The following is a 24737-nucleotide window of genomic DNA, read 5'->3' on the forward strand; positions in this document are numbered from 1 at the left end:
AGGAGAACTGACTGTTCTCATTTATGTCAAAAAGGTCAGAAATAACTGTTGGCATTGGATTTAGATTTGGCTCTTCATAAACCTAAGGAAGGTTTATGAAGCAGAGAGGGCCTATTTGTGAATATTCATATAAGCTTTCATTTTGCATCATAAAATGAAAGAGATTATTCATTCAGAACTGGAGAACAAGTGGTATGGTTAACAGGGTACAAGGTACTACAGATAGTCTGCCAGAAGCCCCACTAAATTGGGCTAGGATTAGATGGGATTGGGCAGACTAAAAATTTACCTTCTTTTTTGTTTGTTTGGAGGTTTTTTGGGCTGTTGTTATTTTTCAGGATGGTTAAGAGACATCATGGATTCCTCAAACCATTTCACTTCTTAACAACCCTTCCCAAAAACAGCCCTCCTAGATTCTGGCTTGATGTAATTTTTGGGTACATGGAGGTTGCTTATTTCTGCTTTAGAACCATAGGTACAAACTACCCTCTAACATCTGAGCCATATGGGTTTAATCATGGAAGAAAGGATTCTTCTTGTTGCAGACAAGATTTGGCTTGTAGTCTTATACACACAAATGTATATAATTAATTTAATCTCAAGAAAATGACAGACGTTCCCTCCAAATGAAGTCAGCTAAATATTCTTTTGTAAGATATTGCAATCTACTTTTTTCTGCTAAACAAAATTACAGTACTGTACCTCTTACAATTTTGCTGCCGCACAAATGTTGCAGCACAAAATGTTGTGTTCGGTCTTTTAAATGCAACTTGGCTTCTCGTTAAAATAAACCCAGAAGGGTATACCTGGGCTGCAGATGGAAGATTAAGCTATAATTAAAGTCAATATGAATGCCCATCCCTGCTTTGCCAAGTAATATATATTTCAGTCAGAATACTTTGGGGATTTCTCTCCATGCGGCCGATTCCTGGCCCAATCAGCGTGTCTTTCCCTTTGATATTCCCACAGTGTTCACAGATACCCTCAAACACACAGCTCAGGGTAATATGTCTCTAATGCAAGGAAATCAATGGGAACACAGCCTTTTTCGCCTGACAGTATTGTCAGGCTGTATTATCTGGTTGAGGCTGTGGCTTCAGTTCATAGCAGTCGTCAGTTAAATTTCCCTTTCTGAAGCTGAGCAAAGTGTGGTAATGTCACAGCCACAGGCGACTGCTGCTCATACGATGGTTTACTGGTAAGAGTTTAGCCTCCTGGCTTGTCATAGTGTATATATCTCAGGGTCTTCTTTTCCTTCATAGTCAGAGATTTCCAAGAATGTTGCCTGGAGCAGTCATGGGATGCAAAAAAAGAGAGATTTTTGTTCTGCACTTAGCAACATTACCACACTTCACACACCCTTTCAGATGAGAGGGGAAATTTAACTGACTGCTCTGAACTAGAGATACCAGATAATACACTCTGACAGTGCTGTGGAGAAAAGCTGGCAAACCTACTAATTTATATTTTAGTATCCCTGCACTCAACCTCATGGATTATCTTTTGCTAAACATTACAGAGATCACAACAAGGCCTGAACCCAAAGAAAAGAACACAGGACTACAGCTTTACCTGAGAGAAGGGGGGATAAAAAGGAAAGTGCCACTTGGATCCTGAACAAAAAACACTGGCAAAATCTTATGTGACCAAGCATATTATTCTGCTTTAAACTGAAGTCTGCTGTTGGAACAACAACCTTATAGAATGAGTGTGGAATTTTGTATACTTTCTTTTTTACAAGTTTATACTTTCAACACCATGTGTCTAGAGTACTGCGGTACACCCTAATTTTCCTTTTATTTCACTCCAGCATGGTTTACATGACATTCCAAAAAAATAGAAGGAAACCTTTAAATAGAAAACTGATAAAAACTACTTTGTCTGGACTGCCACAATCTGAACTGGCCACTAGATGTCAAAATAGAGGAAGAATAAATCTCTTTGTTGCCATACTCTGGTTATAAAGATTTATGCAGCCCAGATATAGCCAACATAGCAGCCCTAAAGGGATAATTACTTCTATAAATACAAAGCATACTGTACTTGCCATGAGAGTTGGGAAAAGAAAGTCTACCAACAACTTTCAGGAGGTAGTGACAGCCATGTGCAGTTGTTGAGCAGGTTGCAATCCCAGCTGTTATCAGCTCTGTTTGTCATGCAAGTGATATTTGAATAGAATAAGACAGTAAATAGCCTATGTATGGCCTCTTCCTGTTCCATGAGGTTGGTCCTCCAGGCATTAAACAGACTCTACCTCCAACTTTGCCTCTGTAACAGCATTGTGTACAGTAATTTCAGGTTATTATTAAATAAAAAAATGAAATGGTCTGGGTTTTAAAAGATGGAACTTGGTAAGTATCAATATATCATTGCCATAACCTTTAACTGTGCAAAATGTGCATCATAGGGCATTATTTCTCAAGATAATTCCCACATTCTATTATAGGAATATAGTATCAGGTAATTAATGTTAGTGATCTTAGATATTTTAGCCATTTGCTTTTGTATTATTATAAATTTCATGTTTTACTCTGTTGCAAGCGGTGACTATTAAGAGTGGGAAAGACGTTTGACAAATAAATCACAATAAATAATAACAACTATGCCTAAGATAACATCACTTTTGTCACTTCTCAAAAACTCTTCCTGGGTTTGTGGGAAACATCTGTACCAACATCTGCCACTCTGACCTTCAAGAAATTACCATTGTTCTTAAGTAATTAAGATCTTTTTTCTTTACCTACCTTGATTTCCAATTTATTTACATAGATGGACTCTTATGAAGTTCTCATCAGCCCTACTTTTAAAAAAAGATCAAAATATGATTGACTGCAATTGCTAAGCTTCGGATGAGATTAAGGCCTTGTTGGCTTAGGTTTTGAGTGATTTTATTGACTGCTTGGTTGTTTCCAAGGTAGTGAGATTGCTTAGTTTGAATCCACATCTTTAAAACAAATAATGCTCTCATAATGAGAAAGTCCCATGTCTCGGTCACAAAAATAAATATATCTGAAATATTATTGTAATTGTTGATATACTAGAAAGTGACAAAGAAAGAGAGGATTGAACATATGGCTGATATAAAGTAAGAATTCTGTATATGCTTATCCTTTATATGTTATTTTTAAAATTGTAGAAGCGTGAGAATTGGGGGGATTTCTACTACTAACATGGGAGCTACCAAAATTTTCTATGTACCCTATTACCTTTTTCCCATAAATGTTTCAAAACCAATAAAAATTCTTTACAAAAAAAAAGAGAAAGTCCCATGTCTCCTTGCTCAACCATAATCAAGTTCTCACATGCAGTCACAAGCTGTAATTGTAGATTGCACCAAAATTGATGAAATATAGCAATAGCATTAGCACTTAGACTTATATATTGCTTCACAGTGCTTTGCAGCCCTCTCTAAGCAGTTTTATAGAGTCAGCCAGTGACGTGCAGTCAGGGGAGGCAGGGGAGGCGGAGCCTCACCGCTCTCATCATGAAAATAAAAAAAAATTACTCCGGGAAGCCGTGAAAGTGGCTGGGAGAGGCGCGCGGCTTGGTTTAGCCTCCCTGGACATCTCAGCAGCAGCCCCAAGTATGCCGATCTCGCCTTTTTTTGCCTCGGGCAAGCCCGGGATCCTTGCAAGGAAAATGGGACCACGTGTGCAGGAGGCTCCTCAGCTCCAGCCTCAATCAGCGCAGCCGCGGTCCCCTTTATGTTGATTTAGGAAGGAGAGGAATGGAACCACGTGTGCAGGGAAAGGGATCACAGCTGCGCTAATCTGAGGCTGTGCGCTGCTGAGGAGCTGCTTGCACACATTTTCCCATTCCCCTTGCAAGGATCGTGGGCTCGCCAGATGCAAAAAATGCCTGGGTAACAACGTCAGTGCTAGAGGGGGGGGGCGGGAAAGGAGGAGAAAGGAGAAGTTTCTCTTCTCAGAAATGTCTTTTAAGTGGAGCTGCGGCAGCCTGCCTGCCTCTTTCTGATATTTCTGAGAAGACAAACTTCTCCTTTCCCCTCCTTCTCCCTGCCCATTCCCTTCTAGCACTGATGTTACCTAGGCATTTTTTGCATCTGGCGAGCCCACGATCCTTGCAAGGGGAATGGGAAAATGTGTGCAAGCGGCTCCTCAGCAGCGCACAGCCTCAGATTAGCGCAGTTGTGATTCCCTTTCCCTGCACACGTGGTTCCATTCCTCTCCTTCCTAAATCAACATGAAGGGGACCGCGGCTACGCTGATTGAGGCTGGAGCTGAGGAGCCGCCTGAACGCGTGGTCCCATTCCCCTTGCAAGGATCGTGGGTTCGCCAGATGCAAAAAATGCCTAGGTAACAACTTCAGTGCTAGAAGAGGGGGGTGGAAAGGAGGAGAAAGGAGAAGTTTCTCTTCTCAGAAATGTTTAAGTGGAGCTGCGGCAGCCTGCCTGCCTCTTTCTGACATTTCTGAGAAAAGAAACTTCTCTGTTTGGGCTGCACGCGTGCGTTCGGAGAAACCACGCGGTTTGATGACGTCACCAGTCTAACCAGTCATGAGCAACCACGCGGTTTGATGACGTCACCAGCCTCACCAGTCATAAACATCACCGCACGTCACTGGAGTCAGCATATTGGCCCCAACAATCTGGGTCCTCATTTTACTGACCTTGGAAGATGTAAGGCTGATTCAATCTTGAGCCAGTGAGAATCGAAGTGCCAAATTGCAGCCAGACAGAAGTCAGCAGAATTAGCCTACAGTACTGCACTCTAACCACTGTGCCTCCATAGCTGTTATAACTAGAGACACCATTGGAAAACTTTTTTTGAACATTTATATTAATCCCTCAACTATAAGACCAGTAAGGTCATTTAGAAAGTAGTAGTTCAGCAGAGTAATTTGCTGCTTTTATAATTTGTAAAGCATCCATAAATGTGGAACCCTTGTCTTACACAAAGGAAAATGACTGCTCACTAGGATCTTAGTTAGAAACTCAAGCTAGCTCTTACACATGTTATTCAACATGTGTAAAATTCAAGTATACTATTTTCATATATGTAGACTGTGGAGATTCTGGATATCTGCAGGTATCTTCATAGAGATAGTCACCATCTTTGTCAAGCAGCCCATAAGATATTACATTTTGTAGCAAATCAGCCACATGTTGGGACTGGATATGACATTTTTATCCACCTACCAAGTCCTTATTATTCCAAATTCTTCACATGGTCAGCCAGATGTTCAGACTGGATTTGACATTATTATTATTATCTCTTTTATTCAATAAAACATGAAACTCAGTTAACTGAACATTTAAAAATGTATCACAAATATCATTGACTAGCGCTGATGGTTGCTGCCAGCATCCTAGGTATCAACCAAGTACCTTCTTAAGATGTATGATGTTCCGAGTAGCATAGTTTTTTGCAGTTCTGCTGGTGTTATTGCAGGAAGCTGCAATTTCTTGATGTATTTTATGAAATTACCAAGAGGCACCAATGACAATGGGTATCACTGTTACATGTTTCATCCATAATTGCGTAGTTTTAATGGCCAGGTCGCGATATTTCATGATTTTTTCCAGTTCTTTTTCTTCAACTCTGGTGTCTCCTGGTGCAGCGATATCAACAAATTGTATGCTTTGATCTTTGACAACTGTGATATCTGGCATGTTGTGTTCCAAATGACGATTTGCCTGTATTCAAAATTATTGTGGCTTGGGTTAGTTTTGAATCCTGGCAACTGCCTAGACTAGTTCCTGCAGGGTTTTTTTAAAGCAAGATTGCATATGTGGTTGGCCTTTGCCTCTTTCCTAGGGCTGAGAGAGTGTGACTGGCCCAAGGACATTTAGCTGACTTTATCCTTAACGTGTGACTAGAACTCACAGTCTCCATGTTTCTAGTTTCAAGTTTCAAGTTTATTTGATTTATAGACCGCCCCCTCTCCCCGTACAGGAACCACATTAAAAAACCATATACATAATAAATACTATTAAAACCAGATTAAACCTAGAGCCCTGTACAAGTTGTTAAAAATTAAAACACGACCTAAAACCAACCCTCAAATTTAAAAATACAGGCATGGGGTGGGAAGCTGGAATTAGGCCAGGCTGGCTAAGTTGAACAGGTGGGTTTTTAGCTTCTTGCGGAAGGAGCGGAGATCTGTAGTTGTTCTGATATCAGGGGGAAGGTCATTCCAGAGGGTCGGGCCCATCACAGAGAAGGCCCTTCCCCTGGGCATCGCCCGCTGGCATAGCCTAGTGGAAGGCACCCGGAGAAGTCCCTCTCTGTGTGAGCGGATCAGCCGAAGGGATGATTCTAGCCTGATACTAACTACTAAAGTAGATGTTAACCACTTCATTGTACTGGCACTAATATAAATTTGGACAATGAAGATGCCCTCTATTTTGCCAAAGAAACATTTTCCATGAATAACTGAATAACAGAGTTGGAAGGGACCTTGGATGTCTTCTAATCCAATTCCTACTCAAGCAGGATACCTTGTACTGCAGCATTCTCACTGCCATGCTTACTTTCATTCTAGAAACTGTCGAATAAATTATCTCTTGAGAGCATGGTTTTATTATGCCAAAATTCAACAAATTGGCAGGAACCATAATAAGCTTCTGTTCATTCCACAAGCCAAGTTATCAAATATGTTGCCACCCCAAATATAGTTAAAGTCAGTGTCTCTCTTGAGAGCTTGTGGAAGCTCTCTGAGGCGTCTTTCTCAGGATCTCCTTGTCATGTTGATTGAAGCAATATTTTCATAGCCAAATCTTTTGTCTATGCCTGTGCTATCTTGAAAATCAAAATAATGGTAGATAATTTTGATTTATTTTGTTTTATGCAGCTGTTCCTCCAGAAAGATCCAAGAGTGACAGACAAAATAAAAAAAATCAAGCCTGCTGTGTCAAACATTTAGTTTTATTTATTTGGATTGTACAGTACTATGGCTATCCATGGAGTGCAGGTTGGTGGAGAAGAAGGAGAAATCTAGAAAGAGTGCAGAGAAGAACAATCAAGGTGATTAGGGGACTGGAGGCTAAAAATGAACGGCTGCAGGAAATGGGCATGGCTAGTCTAGTGAAGAGAAGGACCAGGGGAGACATGATAGCAGTGTTCCACTTTTTGAGGGGCTGCCACAGAGAGGAGGAGGTCAACCTATTTTCCAAAGCACCTGAAGACCAGACAAGGAATAATGGATGGAAACTGAACAAGGAGAGACTCAAGCTGAAAATAAGGAGGAATTTTCTGACAGTGAGAACAATCAACCAATGGAACAGCTTGCCTTCAAAAGTTGTGGGAGCTTCATCACTGGAGGATTTCAAGAAGAGACTGGTCTGCCATTGTTCATAAATGATGTAGGCATGGTCTCCTGCTTGGGCAGGAGGTTGGACTATATGACCTACAAAGTCACTTCCAACTCTGTTAATCTGTTAAAAAAATAATGAAATATGTATCATGACATCACAATATACATTTTGCAGCTTTTATGTCTATGTTGATATGTTGAGTGGTGTATTAACCATTAAGCAGACTAAGCACATGCTTAGGCCACCAGGCCCAAAGGGGGCACCACAAAGTTGAGAAAGAAGAAAAAACCAATGAAGATTTGTACAGTATGTACAAAGGAAGGGGCACCAAGATTTGTCAGTGCTTAAGGCACCAGTGAGCCTTAATCCGCCACTGGATATTTTGCACACAAGTACATAAAGGATAGAGCTTGTGTTGTGATGCCCTGGTGGTAATTGCATTATTTTGACAAAAACGCAACCAGTTATGGGCACAGGAGAAAGTGCAGAAGGTGGAGAGAAGACAGTAATACACTTTTTACTTTTGATCACCATAAAAAAGGAATGTATCGGACACAGAAAAACGTATTTCCCATATCTCCAAATCTGAGGTGCATGAACCTTCTTGGAATACTTGCATAATAGCTTTTATCTATAAATCACTCAGAGTCATCTGAGAGTGAGATGGGCAGTATCCAAATCTGATAAATTTCTCCCATCATTCTGTTATTTTGTCAAACCCTGGTTTGCTGTTATTTATACATATGCATTGTTAATGGTTCATCAGACTGCATACTTTTCTTTGGAGGAGAAAATGGTGTAAAGAGGAAAATCCTTTTGGATCAGCCATGTTGGGGATGAGGCTAGAAGGAAGCTTATTCTCAAGAGGGAGGGATGGGCTAAGAAGCAGTCAGACCCCTAAAACATGCACCACTTTCTCTGCATAAAAGCATGGGGTTTTTTCCCATCTGCTTTTAATGCAGAGAAGAAAAAAGAGCACATCATTCACATGAAAATGGAACAGATCCCTGTGGTGATTAAAAAAAACTTGTAGAATGATACATATTTAATGACCACATAAAGGGGAAAGATGCATTTACACAGGAAATGAGTTAAATAACAGATTATATTTAGGATTTATACATGGGGAAAAAAGTACCGGTATTTAAAAAAGGAGAGTAATTAAGTTATCCAAAGACAGGAACACTGATAAGATTAGAGGCACATCCACATGAAGAAAATATGCCAGTATTTCAAACATTAGAACTTTCTATACTTTGAAAATGATTTGGGAAAAGTCCTTTAAACCTCAAGCAAGTCCAACACTTTCCGCATGTTATTCATTACAGCAGCTCAACATTTTTCTGGCTTCTACACTAGTCTTAGTAGTAGCTTTATGGGTCACTGTCCTATGACAGCAACTCCAAGTGCAGGAAGTCATGCTTAAATGAGAGCCAGTTTGGTCTGGCACTTAAGATGCCAGGCTGAAAAGCAGGAGACTATGAGTATTAGTCCCACCTCAGGCATGAAAGCCAGTTGGGTGACTTTGACCCAGCCACCCTCTCTCAGTCCAACTCCCCTCACAGGGTTATTATTATGAGGAAATAGGAAAACGAATGAGTATTGGATATGATCACCACCCTGAGTTGCTTGTAAAAGTAATAAAGCAGAGGAAGCAAATCTAATAACGAACTAAATCAAAGGGGTTTTTTTTTATAGTATATATCAATTTTACTGCAATGCTGGAATGAGACAATTCAAAATAGTATAGTAAGCCCAAAAAGCTTACTATAGAACCCTGAGATTCGATCTAGACAGGGGTGGGCTGCTACGGGTTTGCCCAGGTTCAGGAGAACATGTAGTTAACATTATGGCCAGTTTGGAGAACCTCCAAATCCTACCCCTGGCTGGCCCTGCTCACCCTCCCCCTCCCCCCTGCCCCTCCCCTCCCAGGAGTCTCCATGTGGTCCATTGTGGATATGAGGTAAGTGCAGGACCTGATCAGAGGCTCAGGGAGGGGGAAAACAGGCCTCCTGGAAGTACTGGAAGGCCGGAAAAAGGCCCATAGAAATATTTCCATATAGACTTTATGAATTTTGGATTTGGAAATTATTCACCTATCTACTACAAACTAAATTTCAAACATTAAAAAAAGTCATATGCCACTACAGTGTACTTAGCAGTCAAACATTTTTTAGCAGACAATATTAGCAAGATTGCAACATGATATTCCTGAAAGTGAGGCTTTAGGATGCATTTAGAATTACTAAGATGAGATGGAGTGGAGGATATAATTGTTCCCAGCAGCACTCAGATTCTAAACTCCCCCCCACCTGTTCTGTCCCGTGATTCCAATGAATATGCAGACACAGGCTTGGCTGTCTGCCACGACTAATTACATAGATAAAGCCACCCCTTGGCTAGGAGCCTAGAAAGCAATCTTCAAGAACCAAGATTAAACTTACAGAATGCTTTCTCAATGACTAGTAAAAATGGACTGTTGTTTCCTGCAAAGATTCCCCTCCCATCGCTCCACCTACAAACTCTTTGGGAAGGGCCACACACTTAGCCAGCTGTCCTTACTTCCTTCTATGACGTTGTCTCCACAGATGTTTCTTTCTCTTCTCAGCTCTACGTACACATACATCAGGGACAACCTCCCTCTGTTCCTCCTCACTGCTCCCTGACTCAGATGCCACCTGGTGGCCAACAGGCCTCTGTAGTTCCTGCTCTGACTCCAAGCACCCTCCAGAGTCTTCCTCATCCTCCAGAGCAGTCCCATAATGGTCTGAGCTGTCAGAGTCCACCAACAGCTCAGCCGGCCACTGCTGGGCCACAACACTATCCCTCCCTGCAGGGCCCTTCCCCCGGGTCTGATGCTCAGGGTGTGGCTTAGCTGGGAATTGTTCATGGAAGGCCTGCACCAAAGCAGGTGCATGCACGGAGGTCTCATCCTCCCAGGTAACATCCTCCGGCTCTCAGCCTTTCCATTCCACCAAGTATTGGAACTGTCCTTTCAGCCATCAGGAATCCCGAATCCTGGCAACTTCATACTCAGCCAGCACCTCATCGGCACGGGGTTCTGGCTGGGGATGATCGGGTTGGCGAAGAGGACAAATTCAAGAAGAGATAGATGAAAGACCGGATTGACTCGCATCAAATGTGGCAAAGTCAGGCAATAGGCGACCGGATTGATGACTGCTTCAACAGGAAATGGGCCAAGGTAACAGTGGTCTAACTTCTTGACCGGCAGATTTGACAGAAGGTGTCTAGTGGACAGCCACACTTGATCGCCCACATTCAACACTGGCGTTTTCATGCCGAGACCTCTCCGCGACTCTCTTATAGTCTTCCTTGGCTTTATCCAAATATCGCCGCACTACTTGATGGACTGCCTGTAGTTCCGACAGGAAGTCCTCAGCTGTGGGGATCAGTGAGTCAATGGGTGTGAGGGGAAAGAACCGAGGATGATACCCCACATTGGCCAAGAAGGCGTCGTCTGCGTGGATGTGTGCTGTAAATTATTGAATGCAAACTCCGCTATTGCCAGGTAGTCTGCCCAATCATTTTGCTGCTGGTTCACAAAACAGCACAGGTACTGTTCCAAGATCCTGATCACTTTCTCCATCCCTCCGTCGATTTTGGGATGGCACACTGAGGACAAGCAGATCTTGACATCCAAGGCTGTCATCAGCCCTTTCCAAAACTGGGCTGTGAATTGCATTCCTCTGTCCAACATGACCCTGTCAGGTAGCCATGCAGACTAAAAACATGTTGGATAAACATGCGGGTGGTGATGGGGGCTGTTGGTAATCTCCAACATGGAATAAAATGCAGCCTCTTCATCAGCATGTCTACCACCATGAACACCATGGTAAATCCAGAAGACGGAGGCAAGTCTGTCAGGAAGTCCATAGAAATGGCCCCCCAGGGTCTCTCCAGGGTCAGCAAAGACTGAAGCAGCCATGAAGGGGCTCCCGTCGCTGACTTGGCCTGTTGACACCATACACAAGATGTGACGTAAGATTGTACATCATGTCACAATCGAGACCACCAGAAGGTACAGGAGACCAGGTTCAAGGTCTTGAAGAGACCAAAGTGCCCCGCTGCAGAATTATCATGGCACTGGGATAGAATAAGTCCCCAAAGGGGCCCCGCTGGCACATAGAGTCTGTCCCGGTACCACAAGAGTTCATCAGTGAATGTCATTGGGGAGGCAGGCCCCAGTTCTGCCTTCCGTTGTTCCACCCAATCATCATGCCGCTGCACTTCCCGTATCTGGGGCCGTAAGTCCACAGGCTCGTGAACCACAGAGAAGGACTCTATGGGCAAAACTGTCTGGGGTGGAATTGGGTCTTTGGTACATGAACACCCGGGTTTCCTTGATAGGAACCTTTGGTTGTGAGCACTGGAGTTGTACATCACGTGGAAATTGAACTGTGCAAAGAAAAGAGACCACCGGATCTGGCACTGGTTCAATTTCCGCGCGGTCATCAGAAATTCCAAATTCCTATGGTCCGTCCGGACTTCAATCTGATCTGATGCCTGGCCCCCTCTAGATGATGCCTCCAAGCCTCCAACATCATCTTAATGGCTAGTAACTTCTTCTCCCAAATGGTAGAATTGTGCTCGGAAGAATTGAGTTTCTACAAGTAATAAGCGCAAGGGAAAAGGGTACAGCCGGAGGCGTGAGCCTGAAGTAACACCGCTCCCACAGCGATATCAGATGCATCCGCCTCCACTACAAATGGATGGTGGGGGTCAGGATACTTCAAAATGGGCTCTTTCATGAAGGCCTGCTTCAACGCCTGGAACGCATGGTGCTCAGGACCCTACCCAATAAAACAGAACTTTTTTTCTGCAGGAGCCGAGTGAGTGGTGCAGTCAGGGAAGCAAAGCCGGGGATAAAGGTCCGATAGTAGTTGGCAAACCCGAGGAGTCGCTGGACATCCTTCACTCTCCGAGGAGGTGGCCAACTACACAAAGACTCAACCTTGCCCGTCTCCATCGCAATGCCTTCGGGAGAGATACGATGTCCCAGGAACTCAGTTTTGGTGGACTGTCAAAACTGGCACTTCTCCAGTTTCGCATACAAGCGATTCTCATGGAGCCGTTGTAAGACCAGGCTTAGGTGCTGCCGATGGCTCTCCCAGGAGGACAAGTAAATCAAGATGTCATCGAGATAAATGACGACAAACTGGTCCAAAAGGTCCCAGAAGATGTCGTTCATAAAATGTTGGAAGACGGCAGGGGCATTGGTCAGCCCAAAAGGCATGACCGTGTACTCAAAATGCCCGTAACTGGTGCCGAATACCATCTTCCATTCATCCCAGGGTCGGATCCAAACAAGATTGTAGGCTCCATGGAGATCCAATTTGGTGAACACCTTAGCTTCTCTGAGCCACTGCAACAGTTCAGGAATAAGGGGCAGAGGATATCGATTGCGCACCATGATAGCATTGAGCCTATGATAGTCACAACAGAGTCTCAAATCTCCGGGCTTCTTTTTGACAAACAAGACCGGGGCAGACAATGGTGAAGACAAGGGTCTGATAAAACCCCGAGCGAGGTTTTTGTCCAAAAAGTCCCACAATGCGGCCAACTCTGGGTCTGACATCGAATACAAATGACCCACAGGGAGTGGCGCATCCAGAATCAAATCGATGGGACAATCATATGGCCGGTGCAGTGGCAATTGGTCTGCTTCTTGTTCACTGAACACGTCTGCAAAATCTGCTATGTCGGAAGGCAATGACACCCCGGGTGGACTCAGCAGCTGGCCTGCACAGACATGATGGGTGTGGTCCACACATTGCAAGGCTGGAAAGGTGAGAAGGTTCTGGGATCAGTAGATTTGTGGGTCATGCGCCCGAAGCCAAGGCAAGCCCAAGACCACAGGGAAATGCAGGTCAGAGGTAATGTAGAACTGGATGGCTTCCTCATGAGGCCCAATGACCAGGCGCAAGGGTTGCGTGGTGGCCTTGATAGGCTCAGACAGAAGCACCCAGCCATCAATGGTCTCCACAAGCATAGGAGGATCTACTGGCCACAGAGGGACCGCATACTTGGTTGCAAACGCCTCATCCATGAAGTTCGTGGTAGCCCTGGAGTCGACGAAAGCATGCACCAGAATCCCCTGCGGGCTACTGGACAGGAATATTCGGCATGCCAGGATCAGGTGTCTGGTAGGCCTGCAAGTCACTGTCTCTGAACATGGCTCTGAGTTGATACGCTCCCGACCCAAGGTCTCCCTTAGATCTGGCTTGGGGTCCTTTCCCGACAAATTGTTCTGGGTCTGGGGCGTAGATCCCATAACTGATGCTTCTCATCTCTTCTTGGGGCAAAAGGCTGCCATGTGGCCAGGTTCCCCACAATAAAAACACAATCCCCCTAAGCACCATCTTTCTTTCTCCGTTATCGATGAGCGGGGTTTGGCTGCACCTAATTCCATGGGCTCCTCCCGTGGAGTTGGAGTCTCATGCATGGCTGGAACCACCCTGGGACATGCAGCAAATTCCCTGCCTTTGCAACCGAGCATCAATCCAGAGACACAGGTGGACCAATGCATTGAAATTCAATGGCCTATCCACACACACCAGCTCATCCTGCAAGTCTTCTGACAACCCATCCTTAAATATGTCCATGAGGGCTGCCTCATTCACAGCCCAATCCTGGCTTAGTAGCCACAATTCACTGATGTAGTCCTGCAAGGATCCCCAGCCCTGCTTCAGAGTCTTCAGATGTCGGGTAGCCATCTCCATCTTAATGGGGTCCTCATACATTAACCGGAGGTGGTCACAGAACCCCCTGAAGTCATCAAGCAAAGGGCTAGCCCGGACCAGCAGTGGCGTCACCCAACGAGCTGTGGAGCCGGAGAGTAAGCTAATCATAAACCTCACCTTATCTCGGTCAGTAGGAAAATCCTCTGCTCTCAAGCTGATAAATAGCTGGCATTGTCCCAAGAAAGCTGGAAACATGGCTTGGTTGCCATCAAATTTATCAGGCACTGCAACCGGGCATTTCCTCCGAGGTGGGAATGGAGCAGGGTGAGCTTGGAGCTGTGCCACCTGGGCAACCAATATAGCCACTGTGAAGGTTCCAAGAGTTGCCCTAATTAATTTACGAGCCCCGAGATGAAATTTAAAAAAAAACCCATTCGTTTATTAGGACTAACATCTTGGCACAGACTTCTGTGTAGCTGAAACTAAATCACACTTAATGGCATCTGACCTTTACCCCTATGCCCCCTCCCCTCTGGCTGAGGTCATCAATCACATTCTCCAACAGGACGTTATGGCAGGGTTCTGGACATGCGCATTCACATCTCAATACAGAAATATGAGACTTTTACTCTGGCCAAAAGTATGCATGGCATTTCCCTCCCCTTCTCAAGGTGATAGTAGTCAGGGAAACACCTTAGATGTTGACAGCCACCTTTTGTGAAAGTTGCGCGTTCTCAGCATACAGCTGCTCCATAATAATGATTTTTACAGCTTTTGTTTTAAGGCTGGAAACAAACTGTTCTGTCCCGTGATTCCAATGAATATGCAGACACAGGCTTGGCTGTCTGCCATGACTAATTAGATAAAGCCACCCCTTGGCTAGGAGCCTAGAAAGCTATCTTCAAGAACCAATATTAAACTTACGGAATGCTTTCTCAACATCTAGTAAAATGGACTGTTGTTTCCTGCAAAGATTCCCCTCCCGTCGCTCCACCTATAAACTCTTTGGGAGGGGCCACACCCTTAGCCAGCTGTCCTTACTTCCTTCTATGACGTCGTCTCCACAGCTGTTCCTTTCTCTTCTCAGCTCTACGTACACGCACATCAGGGATGACCTTCCTCTGTTCCTCCTCATTGCTCTCTGACTCAGATGCCACCTGGTGGCCAACAGACCCCTCTAGTTCCTGCTCTGACTGCAAACACCCTCCAGAGTCTTCCTCATCCTCCAGAGCAATCCCATAATGGTCTGAGCTGTCATAGTCCACCAACAATTCAGCCGGCCGCTGCTGGGCCACAACACCCACCCATCCTGAATCCCAAACAACACGCCTAAATAAAGGCTGCACCCATATTGTCGCTCAAGACTGAAGAGGCAAACAACTTTGGAGAGAGAACTGCTTGTATTGTATTAAGCACTAGTTGGGAGACCAACTGGAGGGTTTTTGAAAAGCCAAAATATTAGTGCTTAATTTAAGTCCTTTCTTTTTAAAGTAGCCATTTCTGTAGGTGACTTTTGTTTTGCTATATGGATTTTTGTACAATATTGTAAATTCTGGTTTCAACATATGGACTGGATAATGTTCCTTTCCTCTGACTATTTTTTGTGTAGCTTGTTGATTACAAAACATAAAACTAGCATGTCCTACTTAGTAAAATAACATTAAGACTGCAATGGTGTTTCATATTATTTGTGCAAAAGCCAGCTTGCTGGAAATAGCCCATTAAAATACATAGATGTCCCAATCGCTACTTCCACAAAATGGAGTATAAATGAAGTAGTCTCCATTAATGTGCTGATTTTGGGATATGGTCTGGCAAGACAAGACTTACAGATGTTGATTGTTTTCCAGCAGAACTTTGTATCCAAATTGGCCTTTGGCTTTCCCTGCTTCTGCCTTCCTCTCAGCTTTTATTGCAAGGATGAATTCCATAAAAATATTTAGGCAATAACAGATATTGAGAAATTCCATCTGGAAAATATCAGTGTGCATGTCACCTAATCACAGGATGGCTGTGTGCCGCAAGAGATTCTTTATCCATCCTTGAAAAGACAAATCAAGCTTAACGGTGTCACGAAGGCACAAGACACAAACTCTAGAGAGGGAGCTATTCCATGGCAGCAAAAAAGTGCCAAGTCTGGTGGTTTTATCTTTAAAGATAAAGAAATATCTTATGGCATCAGTTGCACAGAAACAAACCATTCACGTTTCCTAATCCTTTGTCAGATAATTCACTTAGACTCTTAGGACAAATATGGCTGCTATTTTAGACATGACAAAATTGCTCAGTGTTGTCATTGTTTTTTCAATGGGCAGTCTCAGGCTAAAGAATCTTGTGTGTGCCTGCGTGACAAATCATTTGCCAAGTGGGATAGTAAAGGATTTGCTTTCAGTTCTCTTGTTCCTGACAAAAGCAAACAGCTGAACATAAACTGTATTGCTTACTTACCCAAGAACTGGTTCTGATTAATGTCTGCCGAGGTCTAAGGATCATGAAAAACTGCACGATGGAGTATAGCTTTTGTGGAGGAGAAAGGTAAAGGAAAGTCTCCAAGAATGGAAGCTGGAACTACAAGTCAGAAAGGGCCCGCCTCAAATTTTACTCAGTAAGCCAAGGACACCTCTCACTTACTCAGATTGGAAATATTATGACATGGCTCATCTAGCATTAAAAACTACATGTTATTATTTACAACCACAGCTATGTGTGTTGCTTTTTGTTCCCCTAGAAGATGTTGTAAGCAAAAGGGGGTTTCAAAATGTTTACTACTGGTCTGGTGGGCATGGCTAGATGGGGGGCATGTGACTGAGTAGGCATGGCCAACTTGACATCACTCACGCACACTCAGTCATATGACCCCCCTCACCAAGCCATGCCCACCGAAATGGTGGTAAAATTTTTTTGAGGGGGGACACCAGGATGGGGCTCTTCACTGTCTTGCTCGGGAGACAGAGCCTAGGGAGGAAGGAAATGGCAGTCCGACTGCAGTACAAGGGAGCCCCAGGCCGAGCAGGGAAGCATCTGCCGGCTGCCTTGCCTACCCGGAAGTTTAGGGGGAAGAAAACCCCAACAAAACAGCCTCACCAGAGCTAAGGGAGCGCCTGCAAACTACCCAGTAAGAAAAAAAGGTTTTGTCTCCCCCAGCCCCCAGGAACACTCTGCAGGCTTCAGCAGGGCTCGGGAAAGGCAAAAAGTCCCTGTTTTTGTGAAAAATGGGCCGAAAAGAAGCCATTTTTTGCAAAAATGGGGGCATTTTTGCCTTCCTCTGACCCTGCTGAAGCCTACAGAGTGCTTCTAGAGACTGGTGAAAGGCAAAAACACCTCCATTTTTGTGAAAAATGCCCATCTCTGGGACCGCTCTGGGTCTCTTTCCGACTGCACTCTGGAGAACTGGGGTGGAAAAGAAGCCTCCGATCCTCTGCTATTCAAAGAGGCGGCTGAGAGGCTTCTTTGCCAGCCAGCCGCTTTCCCAGCTTCGGTCAGCTTGCCATCTGATGGATGCGACCAGTGACCAGGGAACTGGTTCAGGGGTATGGCCAGCCTGCTGGTACTACCGGTTTGGAGAGCCAGCCCCGATTTTTACTATCGGTTCTACCGAACCAGTCCGAACCAGTAGGAACCCACCTCTGGTTGTAAGCACAATACATTACATGTTTTAGATGTGTTAGTGGCCTTATTTTATTTTTAGAATTTATCAAGACCTTGGAAGATTTGCTTAAGAAAAGGCAATGTGTATTTTGAATTTTTCCCCCTCATCCCTGTCTCTCTTTCAAGACTAAACTGATGTTTTATAACCCTTTTTGTATGCTTCCCTCATTGACTAGACCAGGGGTGTCAAACTTGATTTCATTGAGGGCCACATCAGCTTTGTGTTTGACCTCGGGAAGTGGGGGTGGGGGTGGCCAGCTATATGTCACTTGTGTCCAGGTGCCTGTGGTGGCCTGAGAGCTCTGCCAGAGAAAATGGGCTGTTTCCAGGATGGCCCTGCAGGTCAGATCTAAGCACCCCGTGGGCCAGATCCAGTCCCCGGGCCTTGAGTTTGACACTCCTGCACTAGACCATCCCTCCTCTCTAGAAAATGCATTCATACTAATGCATCTACTTTAGATGAGGTTGGCTATTAAAACAGCCATGAATTTCAGATACCAAGATTCACTCCATCCATTTACCTTTATAAACCACAGGCTACTATATACTTTAAATGATCCATGGCACATAGAAAGTACTTTGGATTGGTTTTATATCTGCAGCTTGGGTTGCCTCCTCATTCTCTGCATTTTTTTTTGACTTGGTAAAGAATAGAAAATGGAAGAGGACTGAAAGTAAATTTCTAGTCAGTGATATGAAAAGAGAATTAGAAACTCCAGACTTTATACCTGCCAAAAAACAGAAGTGTAAAGAGATGTGCTCAGAAAATGTTTTTATTTTTACTGTCTTGTTTTCTATGTAGGTCTGCATGTCTGTAACCCCTTTCTTATATTTAATCCCCTCAGAAAGTCTTTTTACAATGAGTAGGAAACATAAAATTAAAATCCAGGAAGTTGTTTCTAAATAATAAATGGGCTTACATTTGGGGATAGCTCTAGGTTTATTATAAAACTCCACAAAACAATGAAGCAAAAGTAAAGGCTGGAATTACCCAGCTTTAATTAGCCCCTATGGCTTTTAAGCCAGAAACTTCCTGATCCAGGGGGTCAGTGTAAAAGAAATGAATAGGGAATATCAGAGAAAATACCTGAAATAATTTTTAAAGCAAACTGATTTATTAAACACCTTAGCAAGATTTGCTGAACTGCAGAACTAGAAACTTCTGATTTCAAGAAGCAGACTCAGAGCTATACACCAGTGAGTTAAGAAACATTTTATCTCATTTATTTTGCACGAGAAGAATCTTTAAATTAGAGGCACTTAAAACCAAACAAACAAAAGGTATGTCACAGGCTTGCTTGGCATATTAAAAAGAAAGACACCATTTAGTTGCGTTTTGGTGTTTTATATTTTGAAATGTATTGCTTTGACTGTATGCCTTTGATGCATTGATAAATAAAGCATATATAGCATATTGATAAACTCTGGGTTGGAAGTGAATTCCCGGGGGATATTATTTAATCATGGTACGCATATAACTGTAGCTTGTACCTATTTCCAAGCTGAGCTAACATAGAGGAATGAAACTTTGCAGGAGGTTGCCAAAAGTTAGAATGACCATATAGTTAATGCGTAAAATGCCCTTAGTATTCAAAGCTCTTTGCAGTTGTTGACACTATAAGGAGCTGATTCTTTCCTAACCTTCATTGCCACCTGCAGCTGCTGTCAAGGAACATGAAGCTGTAGCATATCACTGGAGACTTCTGGTGACCAATGGTGACATCAAGGACAGATCATTAAAATGAGACATCATGTTTTGCAGATCATTCCTAGACTCTGCTATTAAAACTGGATACATTTTTTCATGCAAACATTTTTATGCCAGTGACCAGAAGCACGTGGAATTCAGAAATATCCTCCTGTCTGCCAAATTTCTTTAAATTTTCATTACATTAATCCCAGGGCTAATATGAGTAGTGAGAGATTAAGCTTGTTCTTACTTAGGGATCTTCGGATTACATAAGTAGTGGTCCCAGAAACTACATAGAGTGTTTGCTCCTAGGAGCCCACTGAAAATAATGTTTAATTCTCAATAACTTTGATCGTAAAATCTAAGCAAAATCCAAATTTCCTTCTAAACTCACTTAAATCAAAATCCTGGGACAATTTTGGGTTGTGCATGAGCGTGTGATCAATTTCTCCAGCATTGTACTAATTCTCATGACCTCCTTCAAAATGTTACAATCTAAAAAGAGCCCACAATTTGCTTCAAATTTCATTTGCATACCTACATTGTGATTCTTTCTGCTTCTGATACATTATGCAAAAACATAGCTCTCCAGAGAAGGATGTTGTTCTGTAAAAGGTAGAAGAAGAAAGGAGAGGACAATCATAGCAAAGTGGTTTAGTTACAATGGCAATCAGAGCAACAATGGAAGACCTTAAATACTGGTTTAGGTCTTTTACTCATCATGGAAAATACCTATGAGGTTGCTAAGAGTTGACACCAACCTGATGGCATAATAAATCACTGTGAATCTTAAAAAATCTTTAATATCATGAATGGAAGAGCATCAAGAGATCCCTCCATTTCGGGAAGCCCACATAGGCTTAAAAAACAAACCAGACTTTCATTATTGTTTCAGAAACTCTTTGCAGGCCACAGATATAAGATATTTCTGTCATACTGTCTCATATTAAGTTGGACAACTATATCTATTTTTAACTGCTCTTATTAAGATTATCATGATGGTGTTGCTTTTTAACATATGCCACCCTTCCAACCAATTTTCCCCACAGCCATGTATTTGGCGGCAACTTATGTTTTCCCAGCCAAGTGATTGTGGCAGCTCCTTGTCAATTCAGGGGATGTTTCTTCTCATGGTGCCAATGAAAATGATTCTTTATAATTTCCTATCCCTTTCTTGGAGATCATGGTGTTAAAAAGCATCCATCTTTCTCCTCAGTACATTAATCTTGCTTTCTTTTGGCATCACTTCTTACAGAACTTCAGTACTTTGGGGAAGCCATGTGCTCTCAAATGCCTTTCCCTGTGGCTTCTATGAAAAGATTTTTTTAAATAAATAAATGCAGTATGGGTTGGGCATCCACTATTTGAAGGGCTAATGGTTATTGACTATCTTCTGACAGAGATCAGGGAGACTAGCCTGAGGCCCTTCTAACTCAGCCCCAAATCCACTGAATGTTAACAAACATTTCCTGCATTTGGATGGGACTGGACACAAAACAAGACAATCAAAATGCACCGTTTAGTGTACAAATATAGATGACAGAGTTGTGTTTAAGATAAAGAAGGCAACATTTTTGTATCTTACTGAAAAAGGCAGATGAGCCCTGGGTGCTTTTGCTACGTGATTCCACAGCAAAAAAAAGCTCTTATGTCAATACGAGTCTATCTTCCCAGTTCCCAGCTGCCACACTGAATTGACCCTGTTAGTTACAGACAGAAAAGACTTCCATTACCAACATTTTCTCTCAAGCTCAATTGAGAGGCAAGACAACTAAGAGAAACTAGTGCTCAGGAAGGGAGTAGGTGGGATTGATACAGAACCATCTTCATATCCTTAGATATTTTGCCAGCTTTTCCTGCTGCCAGAAGGGAAAAAGCAATCCCCATTGTCCGTATTTAACTTAGAGGCTGTTGTCACTAAAACTATTAAATTCTCTTCTTGAAATTCAATTCAAAAACTTCCCAACTTGTGTCAGCAAGAATTCCATATCATTAAATATCATCTTAGTTATCATCAAAGTTTAACTACTTGAAGTGAATCTTCATTCATTCATTCATCTCATCAATTGCCTTCCCTTTGCCCCACCAAGGATGTCTGTGAAAAGAAACTGTCCTTCAGAGAATATAAAGGGTCTAGAAAATCTGAAAATCTGACCGGTGATAAATATACTGAACAATTTATTCCCCACAGAAGTCCTCAATTCTGAAATTATTCTGAAACCTTTAGTTTTCTACTGTTGACCTTAATTTTTCAATTAATACTAATAATCATTGAAAACTCTGCAAAATCAGTTCTTTTGGCTGAGGTAGTGCTGCCTAGAAATTATATGCAAGGGGAAGGATAATGATACAGCAAGACCCCAGGTTTTCTCGTGAAATACCCAATTGCACTAATATTGCTCTAAATATGACCAAGACTAATTGCTCTTGTCTTTTGTACATGTGTGAATTTGAACCAGATGTTGCTTATCATGTTATTTTGTCTGCAAGATTTGAAAAGCTATTGCCACTTTTAAAAAACTGTATACTTGTGAAATACCCATATTTACTTATGAATTTCCTGGGTAATAAGTGACAAAGCCAAACAAATTTTATACATCTTGAAGCTCTCCTGGGACAGTGTCAGAATAAAGGTGAAAGCACTAAAATTGGCATAGCAAAGGGCAATGTAAGATTTTTCCTGTCAAGTAGACCACGCCTGGATGCCAGAGGTATGAATGCTAATACTATGTTGATTATAAAGTTACAACAACAGAATATTGCAAGTCTGAATGTGCTTACTCACTTCCCCCTTTACTTTCATGAAAAGTAAAGTGCCATGTCTGAGTTGCCGACTCAAATTTCATTTCTGCGCCAGTCTCAGATTCCTTTTGTCTAACTATTGCTTTGGTTGCTGCTCTCCCTCCTGCCCCTCAAGATTATTCCTTCTTTCAAAACTTATATAAGATGTTTTATAGGTGGCACCTTCCACCCATGAGAATCGCCAAAATGTTTAGAAATTCATTGCCAAATTGCTGGAAATGTGACCATGAGCCAGGCACATACTACCATATGTGGTGGTCATGCCAAAAAGCAAAAGTATATTGGCAGAATATCCAAAAGTGGTTGATAGAGATAACAGGAGAGGAAATAGAATTCACATCGAAACTATTTCTCTTGGGAATTATAAACAAAAAATACAACAAGGGGGTAATCTTTTTAACAATACATATTATCACGGCAGCTAGAATGGTCTTTGCCCAAAATTGGAAAAACAGAGAAACTCCAAAAGAAGGGGAAATAATTAGGAAAATCTTGATCTGCACTGAAATGGATAAATTGACATGTGAATTGAAGAATAAAGACAAATCAGAATATTATAAGATCTGGGATAAATTTTATCAATGGTTGGAATATAAAAGGGAAAGCCCAAAACAGGCAATGGCTAAGACTCATAGAATGGAGATTAGAATTATGTATGAAGATAAAGATAAAGATAAATGCGAGAATGTATAAGATAAACACAAAACAACATGGCTGGAAATAGGATACTTTTTTATTTGTAAGTACGGTATGGATCAAATGTTAAAAAACATGGTGGCTACAATGTATAACTTAATACCTTAGCATGTATGGCACAGATTTTGCCAGGACGGTTTACACTGTGTCCAATGTTTTAATTTGTGTTTTTAATAAAAAAACTTTTTTAATAAAAAAAAGATTATTCCTTCTTTCCACTACAATCCCATTCATAGTCTGGGAAAGAGATGAATTCAACATCATAGGATGATGGCAGTGAAAACCATTAGGGAGGGCATATTACAGGCCCATTGCAGCTGAAGTAATCCAAACAAGGCAATTAAATTTACCTTAATTCTTTGTATTTTCCAGTATTTGCATCATTACAAAATGATGCAAATTGCACTGTTTGTATTGTAACATTATGAGATGGCTGTATATCAGCACAAGTGGTATAATTCGAGACACAAGTTTGAGAGTATCAGCCTCCCCTACTGTTCCATTAAATCAAACTTTCACAGTATAAGATTTTATGGGTGAGTGATGATTTGAAGTAAAGCAGAAGTTACATGTAAATGAAAACAAAATTAGGGGCTATTCTCCATCTAGAAGTAAAGTGCTGGTGATGAATGGAGGATTGTAATAAGAATCAGTCCTAATGGGATTATGAAGTTGATTGCTGGCCAATATGTCTATCTGGCTTTGGTAGACTGTTCATCTAGTGCTACCCAGGGCTGGACCTGGAGATTTGTGCTGGCATTACATATCTCATAGCTATTTATCTTTAAACATTCACCTATGCTGGAAATTACACAGTGTTAGGAAAGAAGAAAGGGGGGGTGGAAGGAAGGAAGGAAGGAAGGAAGGAAGGAAGGAAGGAAGGAAGGAAGGAAGGAAGGAGAGAGAGAGAGAGAGAGAAGGAAGGGAAACATATGATTTTAACTTTGGCCATCTATTGAGAAACATATGTTAGCATTTAACTATTCATTCTTTTGGAGAAAACTGGTTAACCCCTTAAGTGTTTTACCCTGAAGGCAGACATTAAAGGTTAATTATAACCACATGGGACAAGCCCCGTGAGAACCATGACAGCATTAAACTGCTACCAACCAAGCATGCAGGATGTGCAGCCCTCCCAGGGAACCCCAAACACAAAAAGGATGCTGTCTCCTTGAATGAGACCTGAGAAGTTAAAACGTGCACTGTGAAAAGGCACATTGCAAGTGCTCCATCCAGAGTGGGAAAAGCTTCTGGTGGAAGGAGAATGAAAGCAAATGGAGCACTGTGATTGATGTAGCAGAGGCAAAGAGGTCCCTCAACAGTTTAGATGCATTTTGAAATTGAAAAGCACATTTCAAAGAGGTTGTATATAGCAGATTGAGATATAATTTTCACTTTTTTTTAATGACAATATAAATGGAACCTCATTCACCAAGCACAAAAACAGCTTCCCTGGGCATTTGATGTAAATGAAAACGCCAGCTAATAATGTTAAAATATTAAGAAAGTTTTTAAATTTACAGATCTCTTTCCCATGTTGTATGAGGACTGAAAAGCAGTCTGCAGATGGCCACAGTCTTAAGATGTAATGCAAGGCATGTTATACAGATTTGTTCTGTTTCTTTTTTAGAAGGCTATTTAAGGCATCTAGAAATCTGTTTGAAACTTATTAAATCTAGCTTAATAAGCTTGTTCAAGTTCCCTGATTGCATGTGATTGGTTTAATGAGGGTGTTGTAAGAAATGGGAGCAAAGGGGCTAGGACAATAGAGTGTTCTTCCTGTGCAGCTAGGAAATCAATGGGCAGTTCATTGTAAAAATGTCTTCCTGTCTTCCAAAGGCTATCAGATCTGGGCTCAAAATTCTAGACAACTTCTAGAAAGTGGTAAAGAATTACAATATCTTAGACATCTTTGCATCCTCTA

Source organism: Natrix helvetica, assembly GCF_964273705.1.
Source record: "Natrix helvetica genome assembly, chromosome: 2".
In the NCBI taxonomy this organism is placed as follows: domain Eukaryota; kingdom Metazoa; phylum Chordata; class Lepidosauria; order Squamata; family Natricidae; genus Natrix; species Natrix helvetica.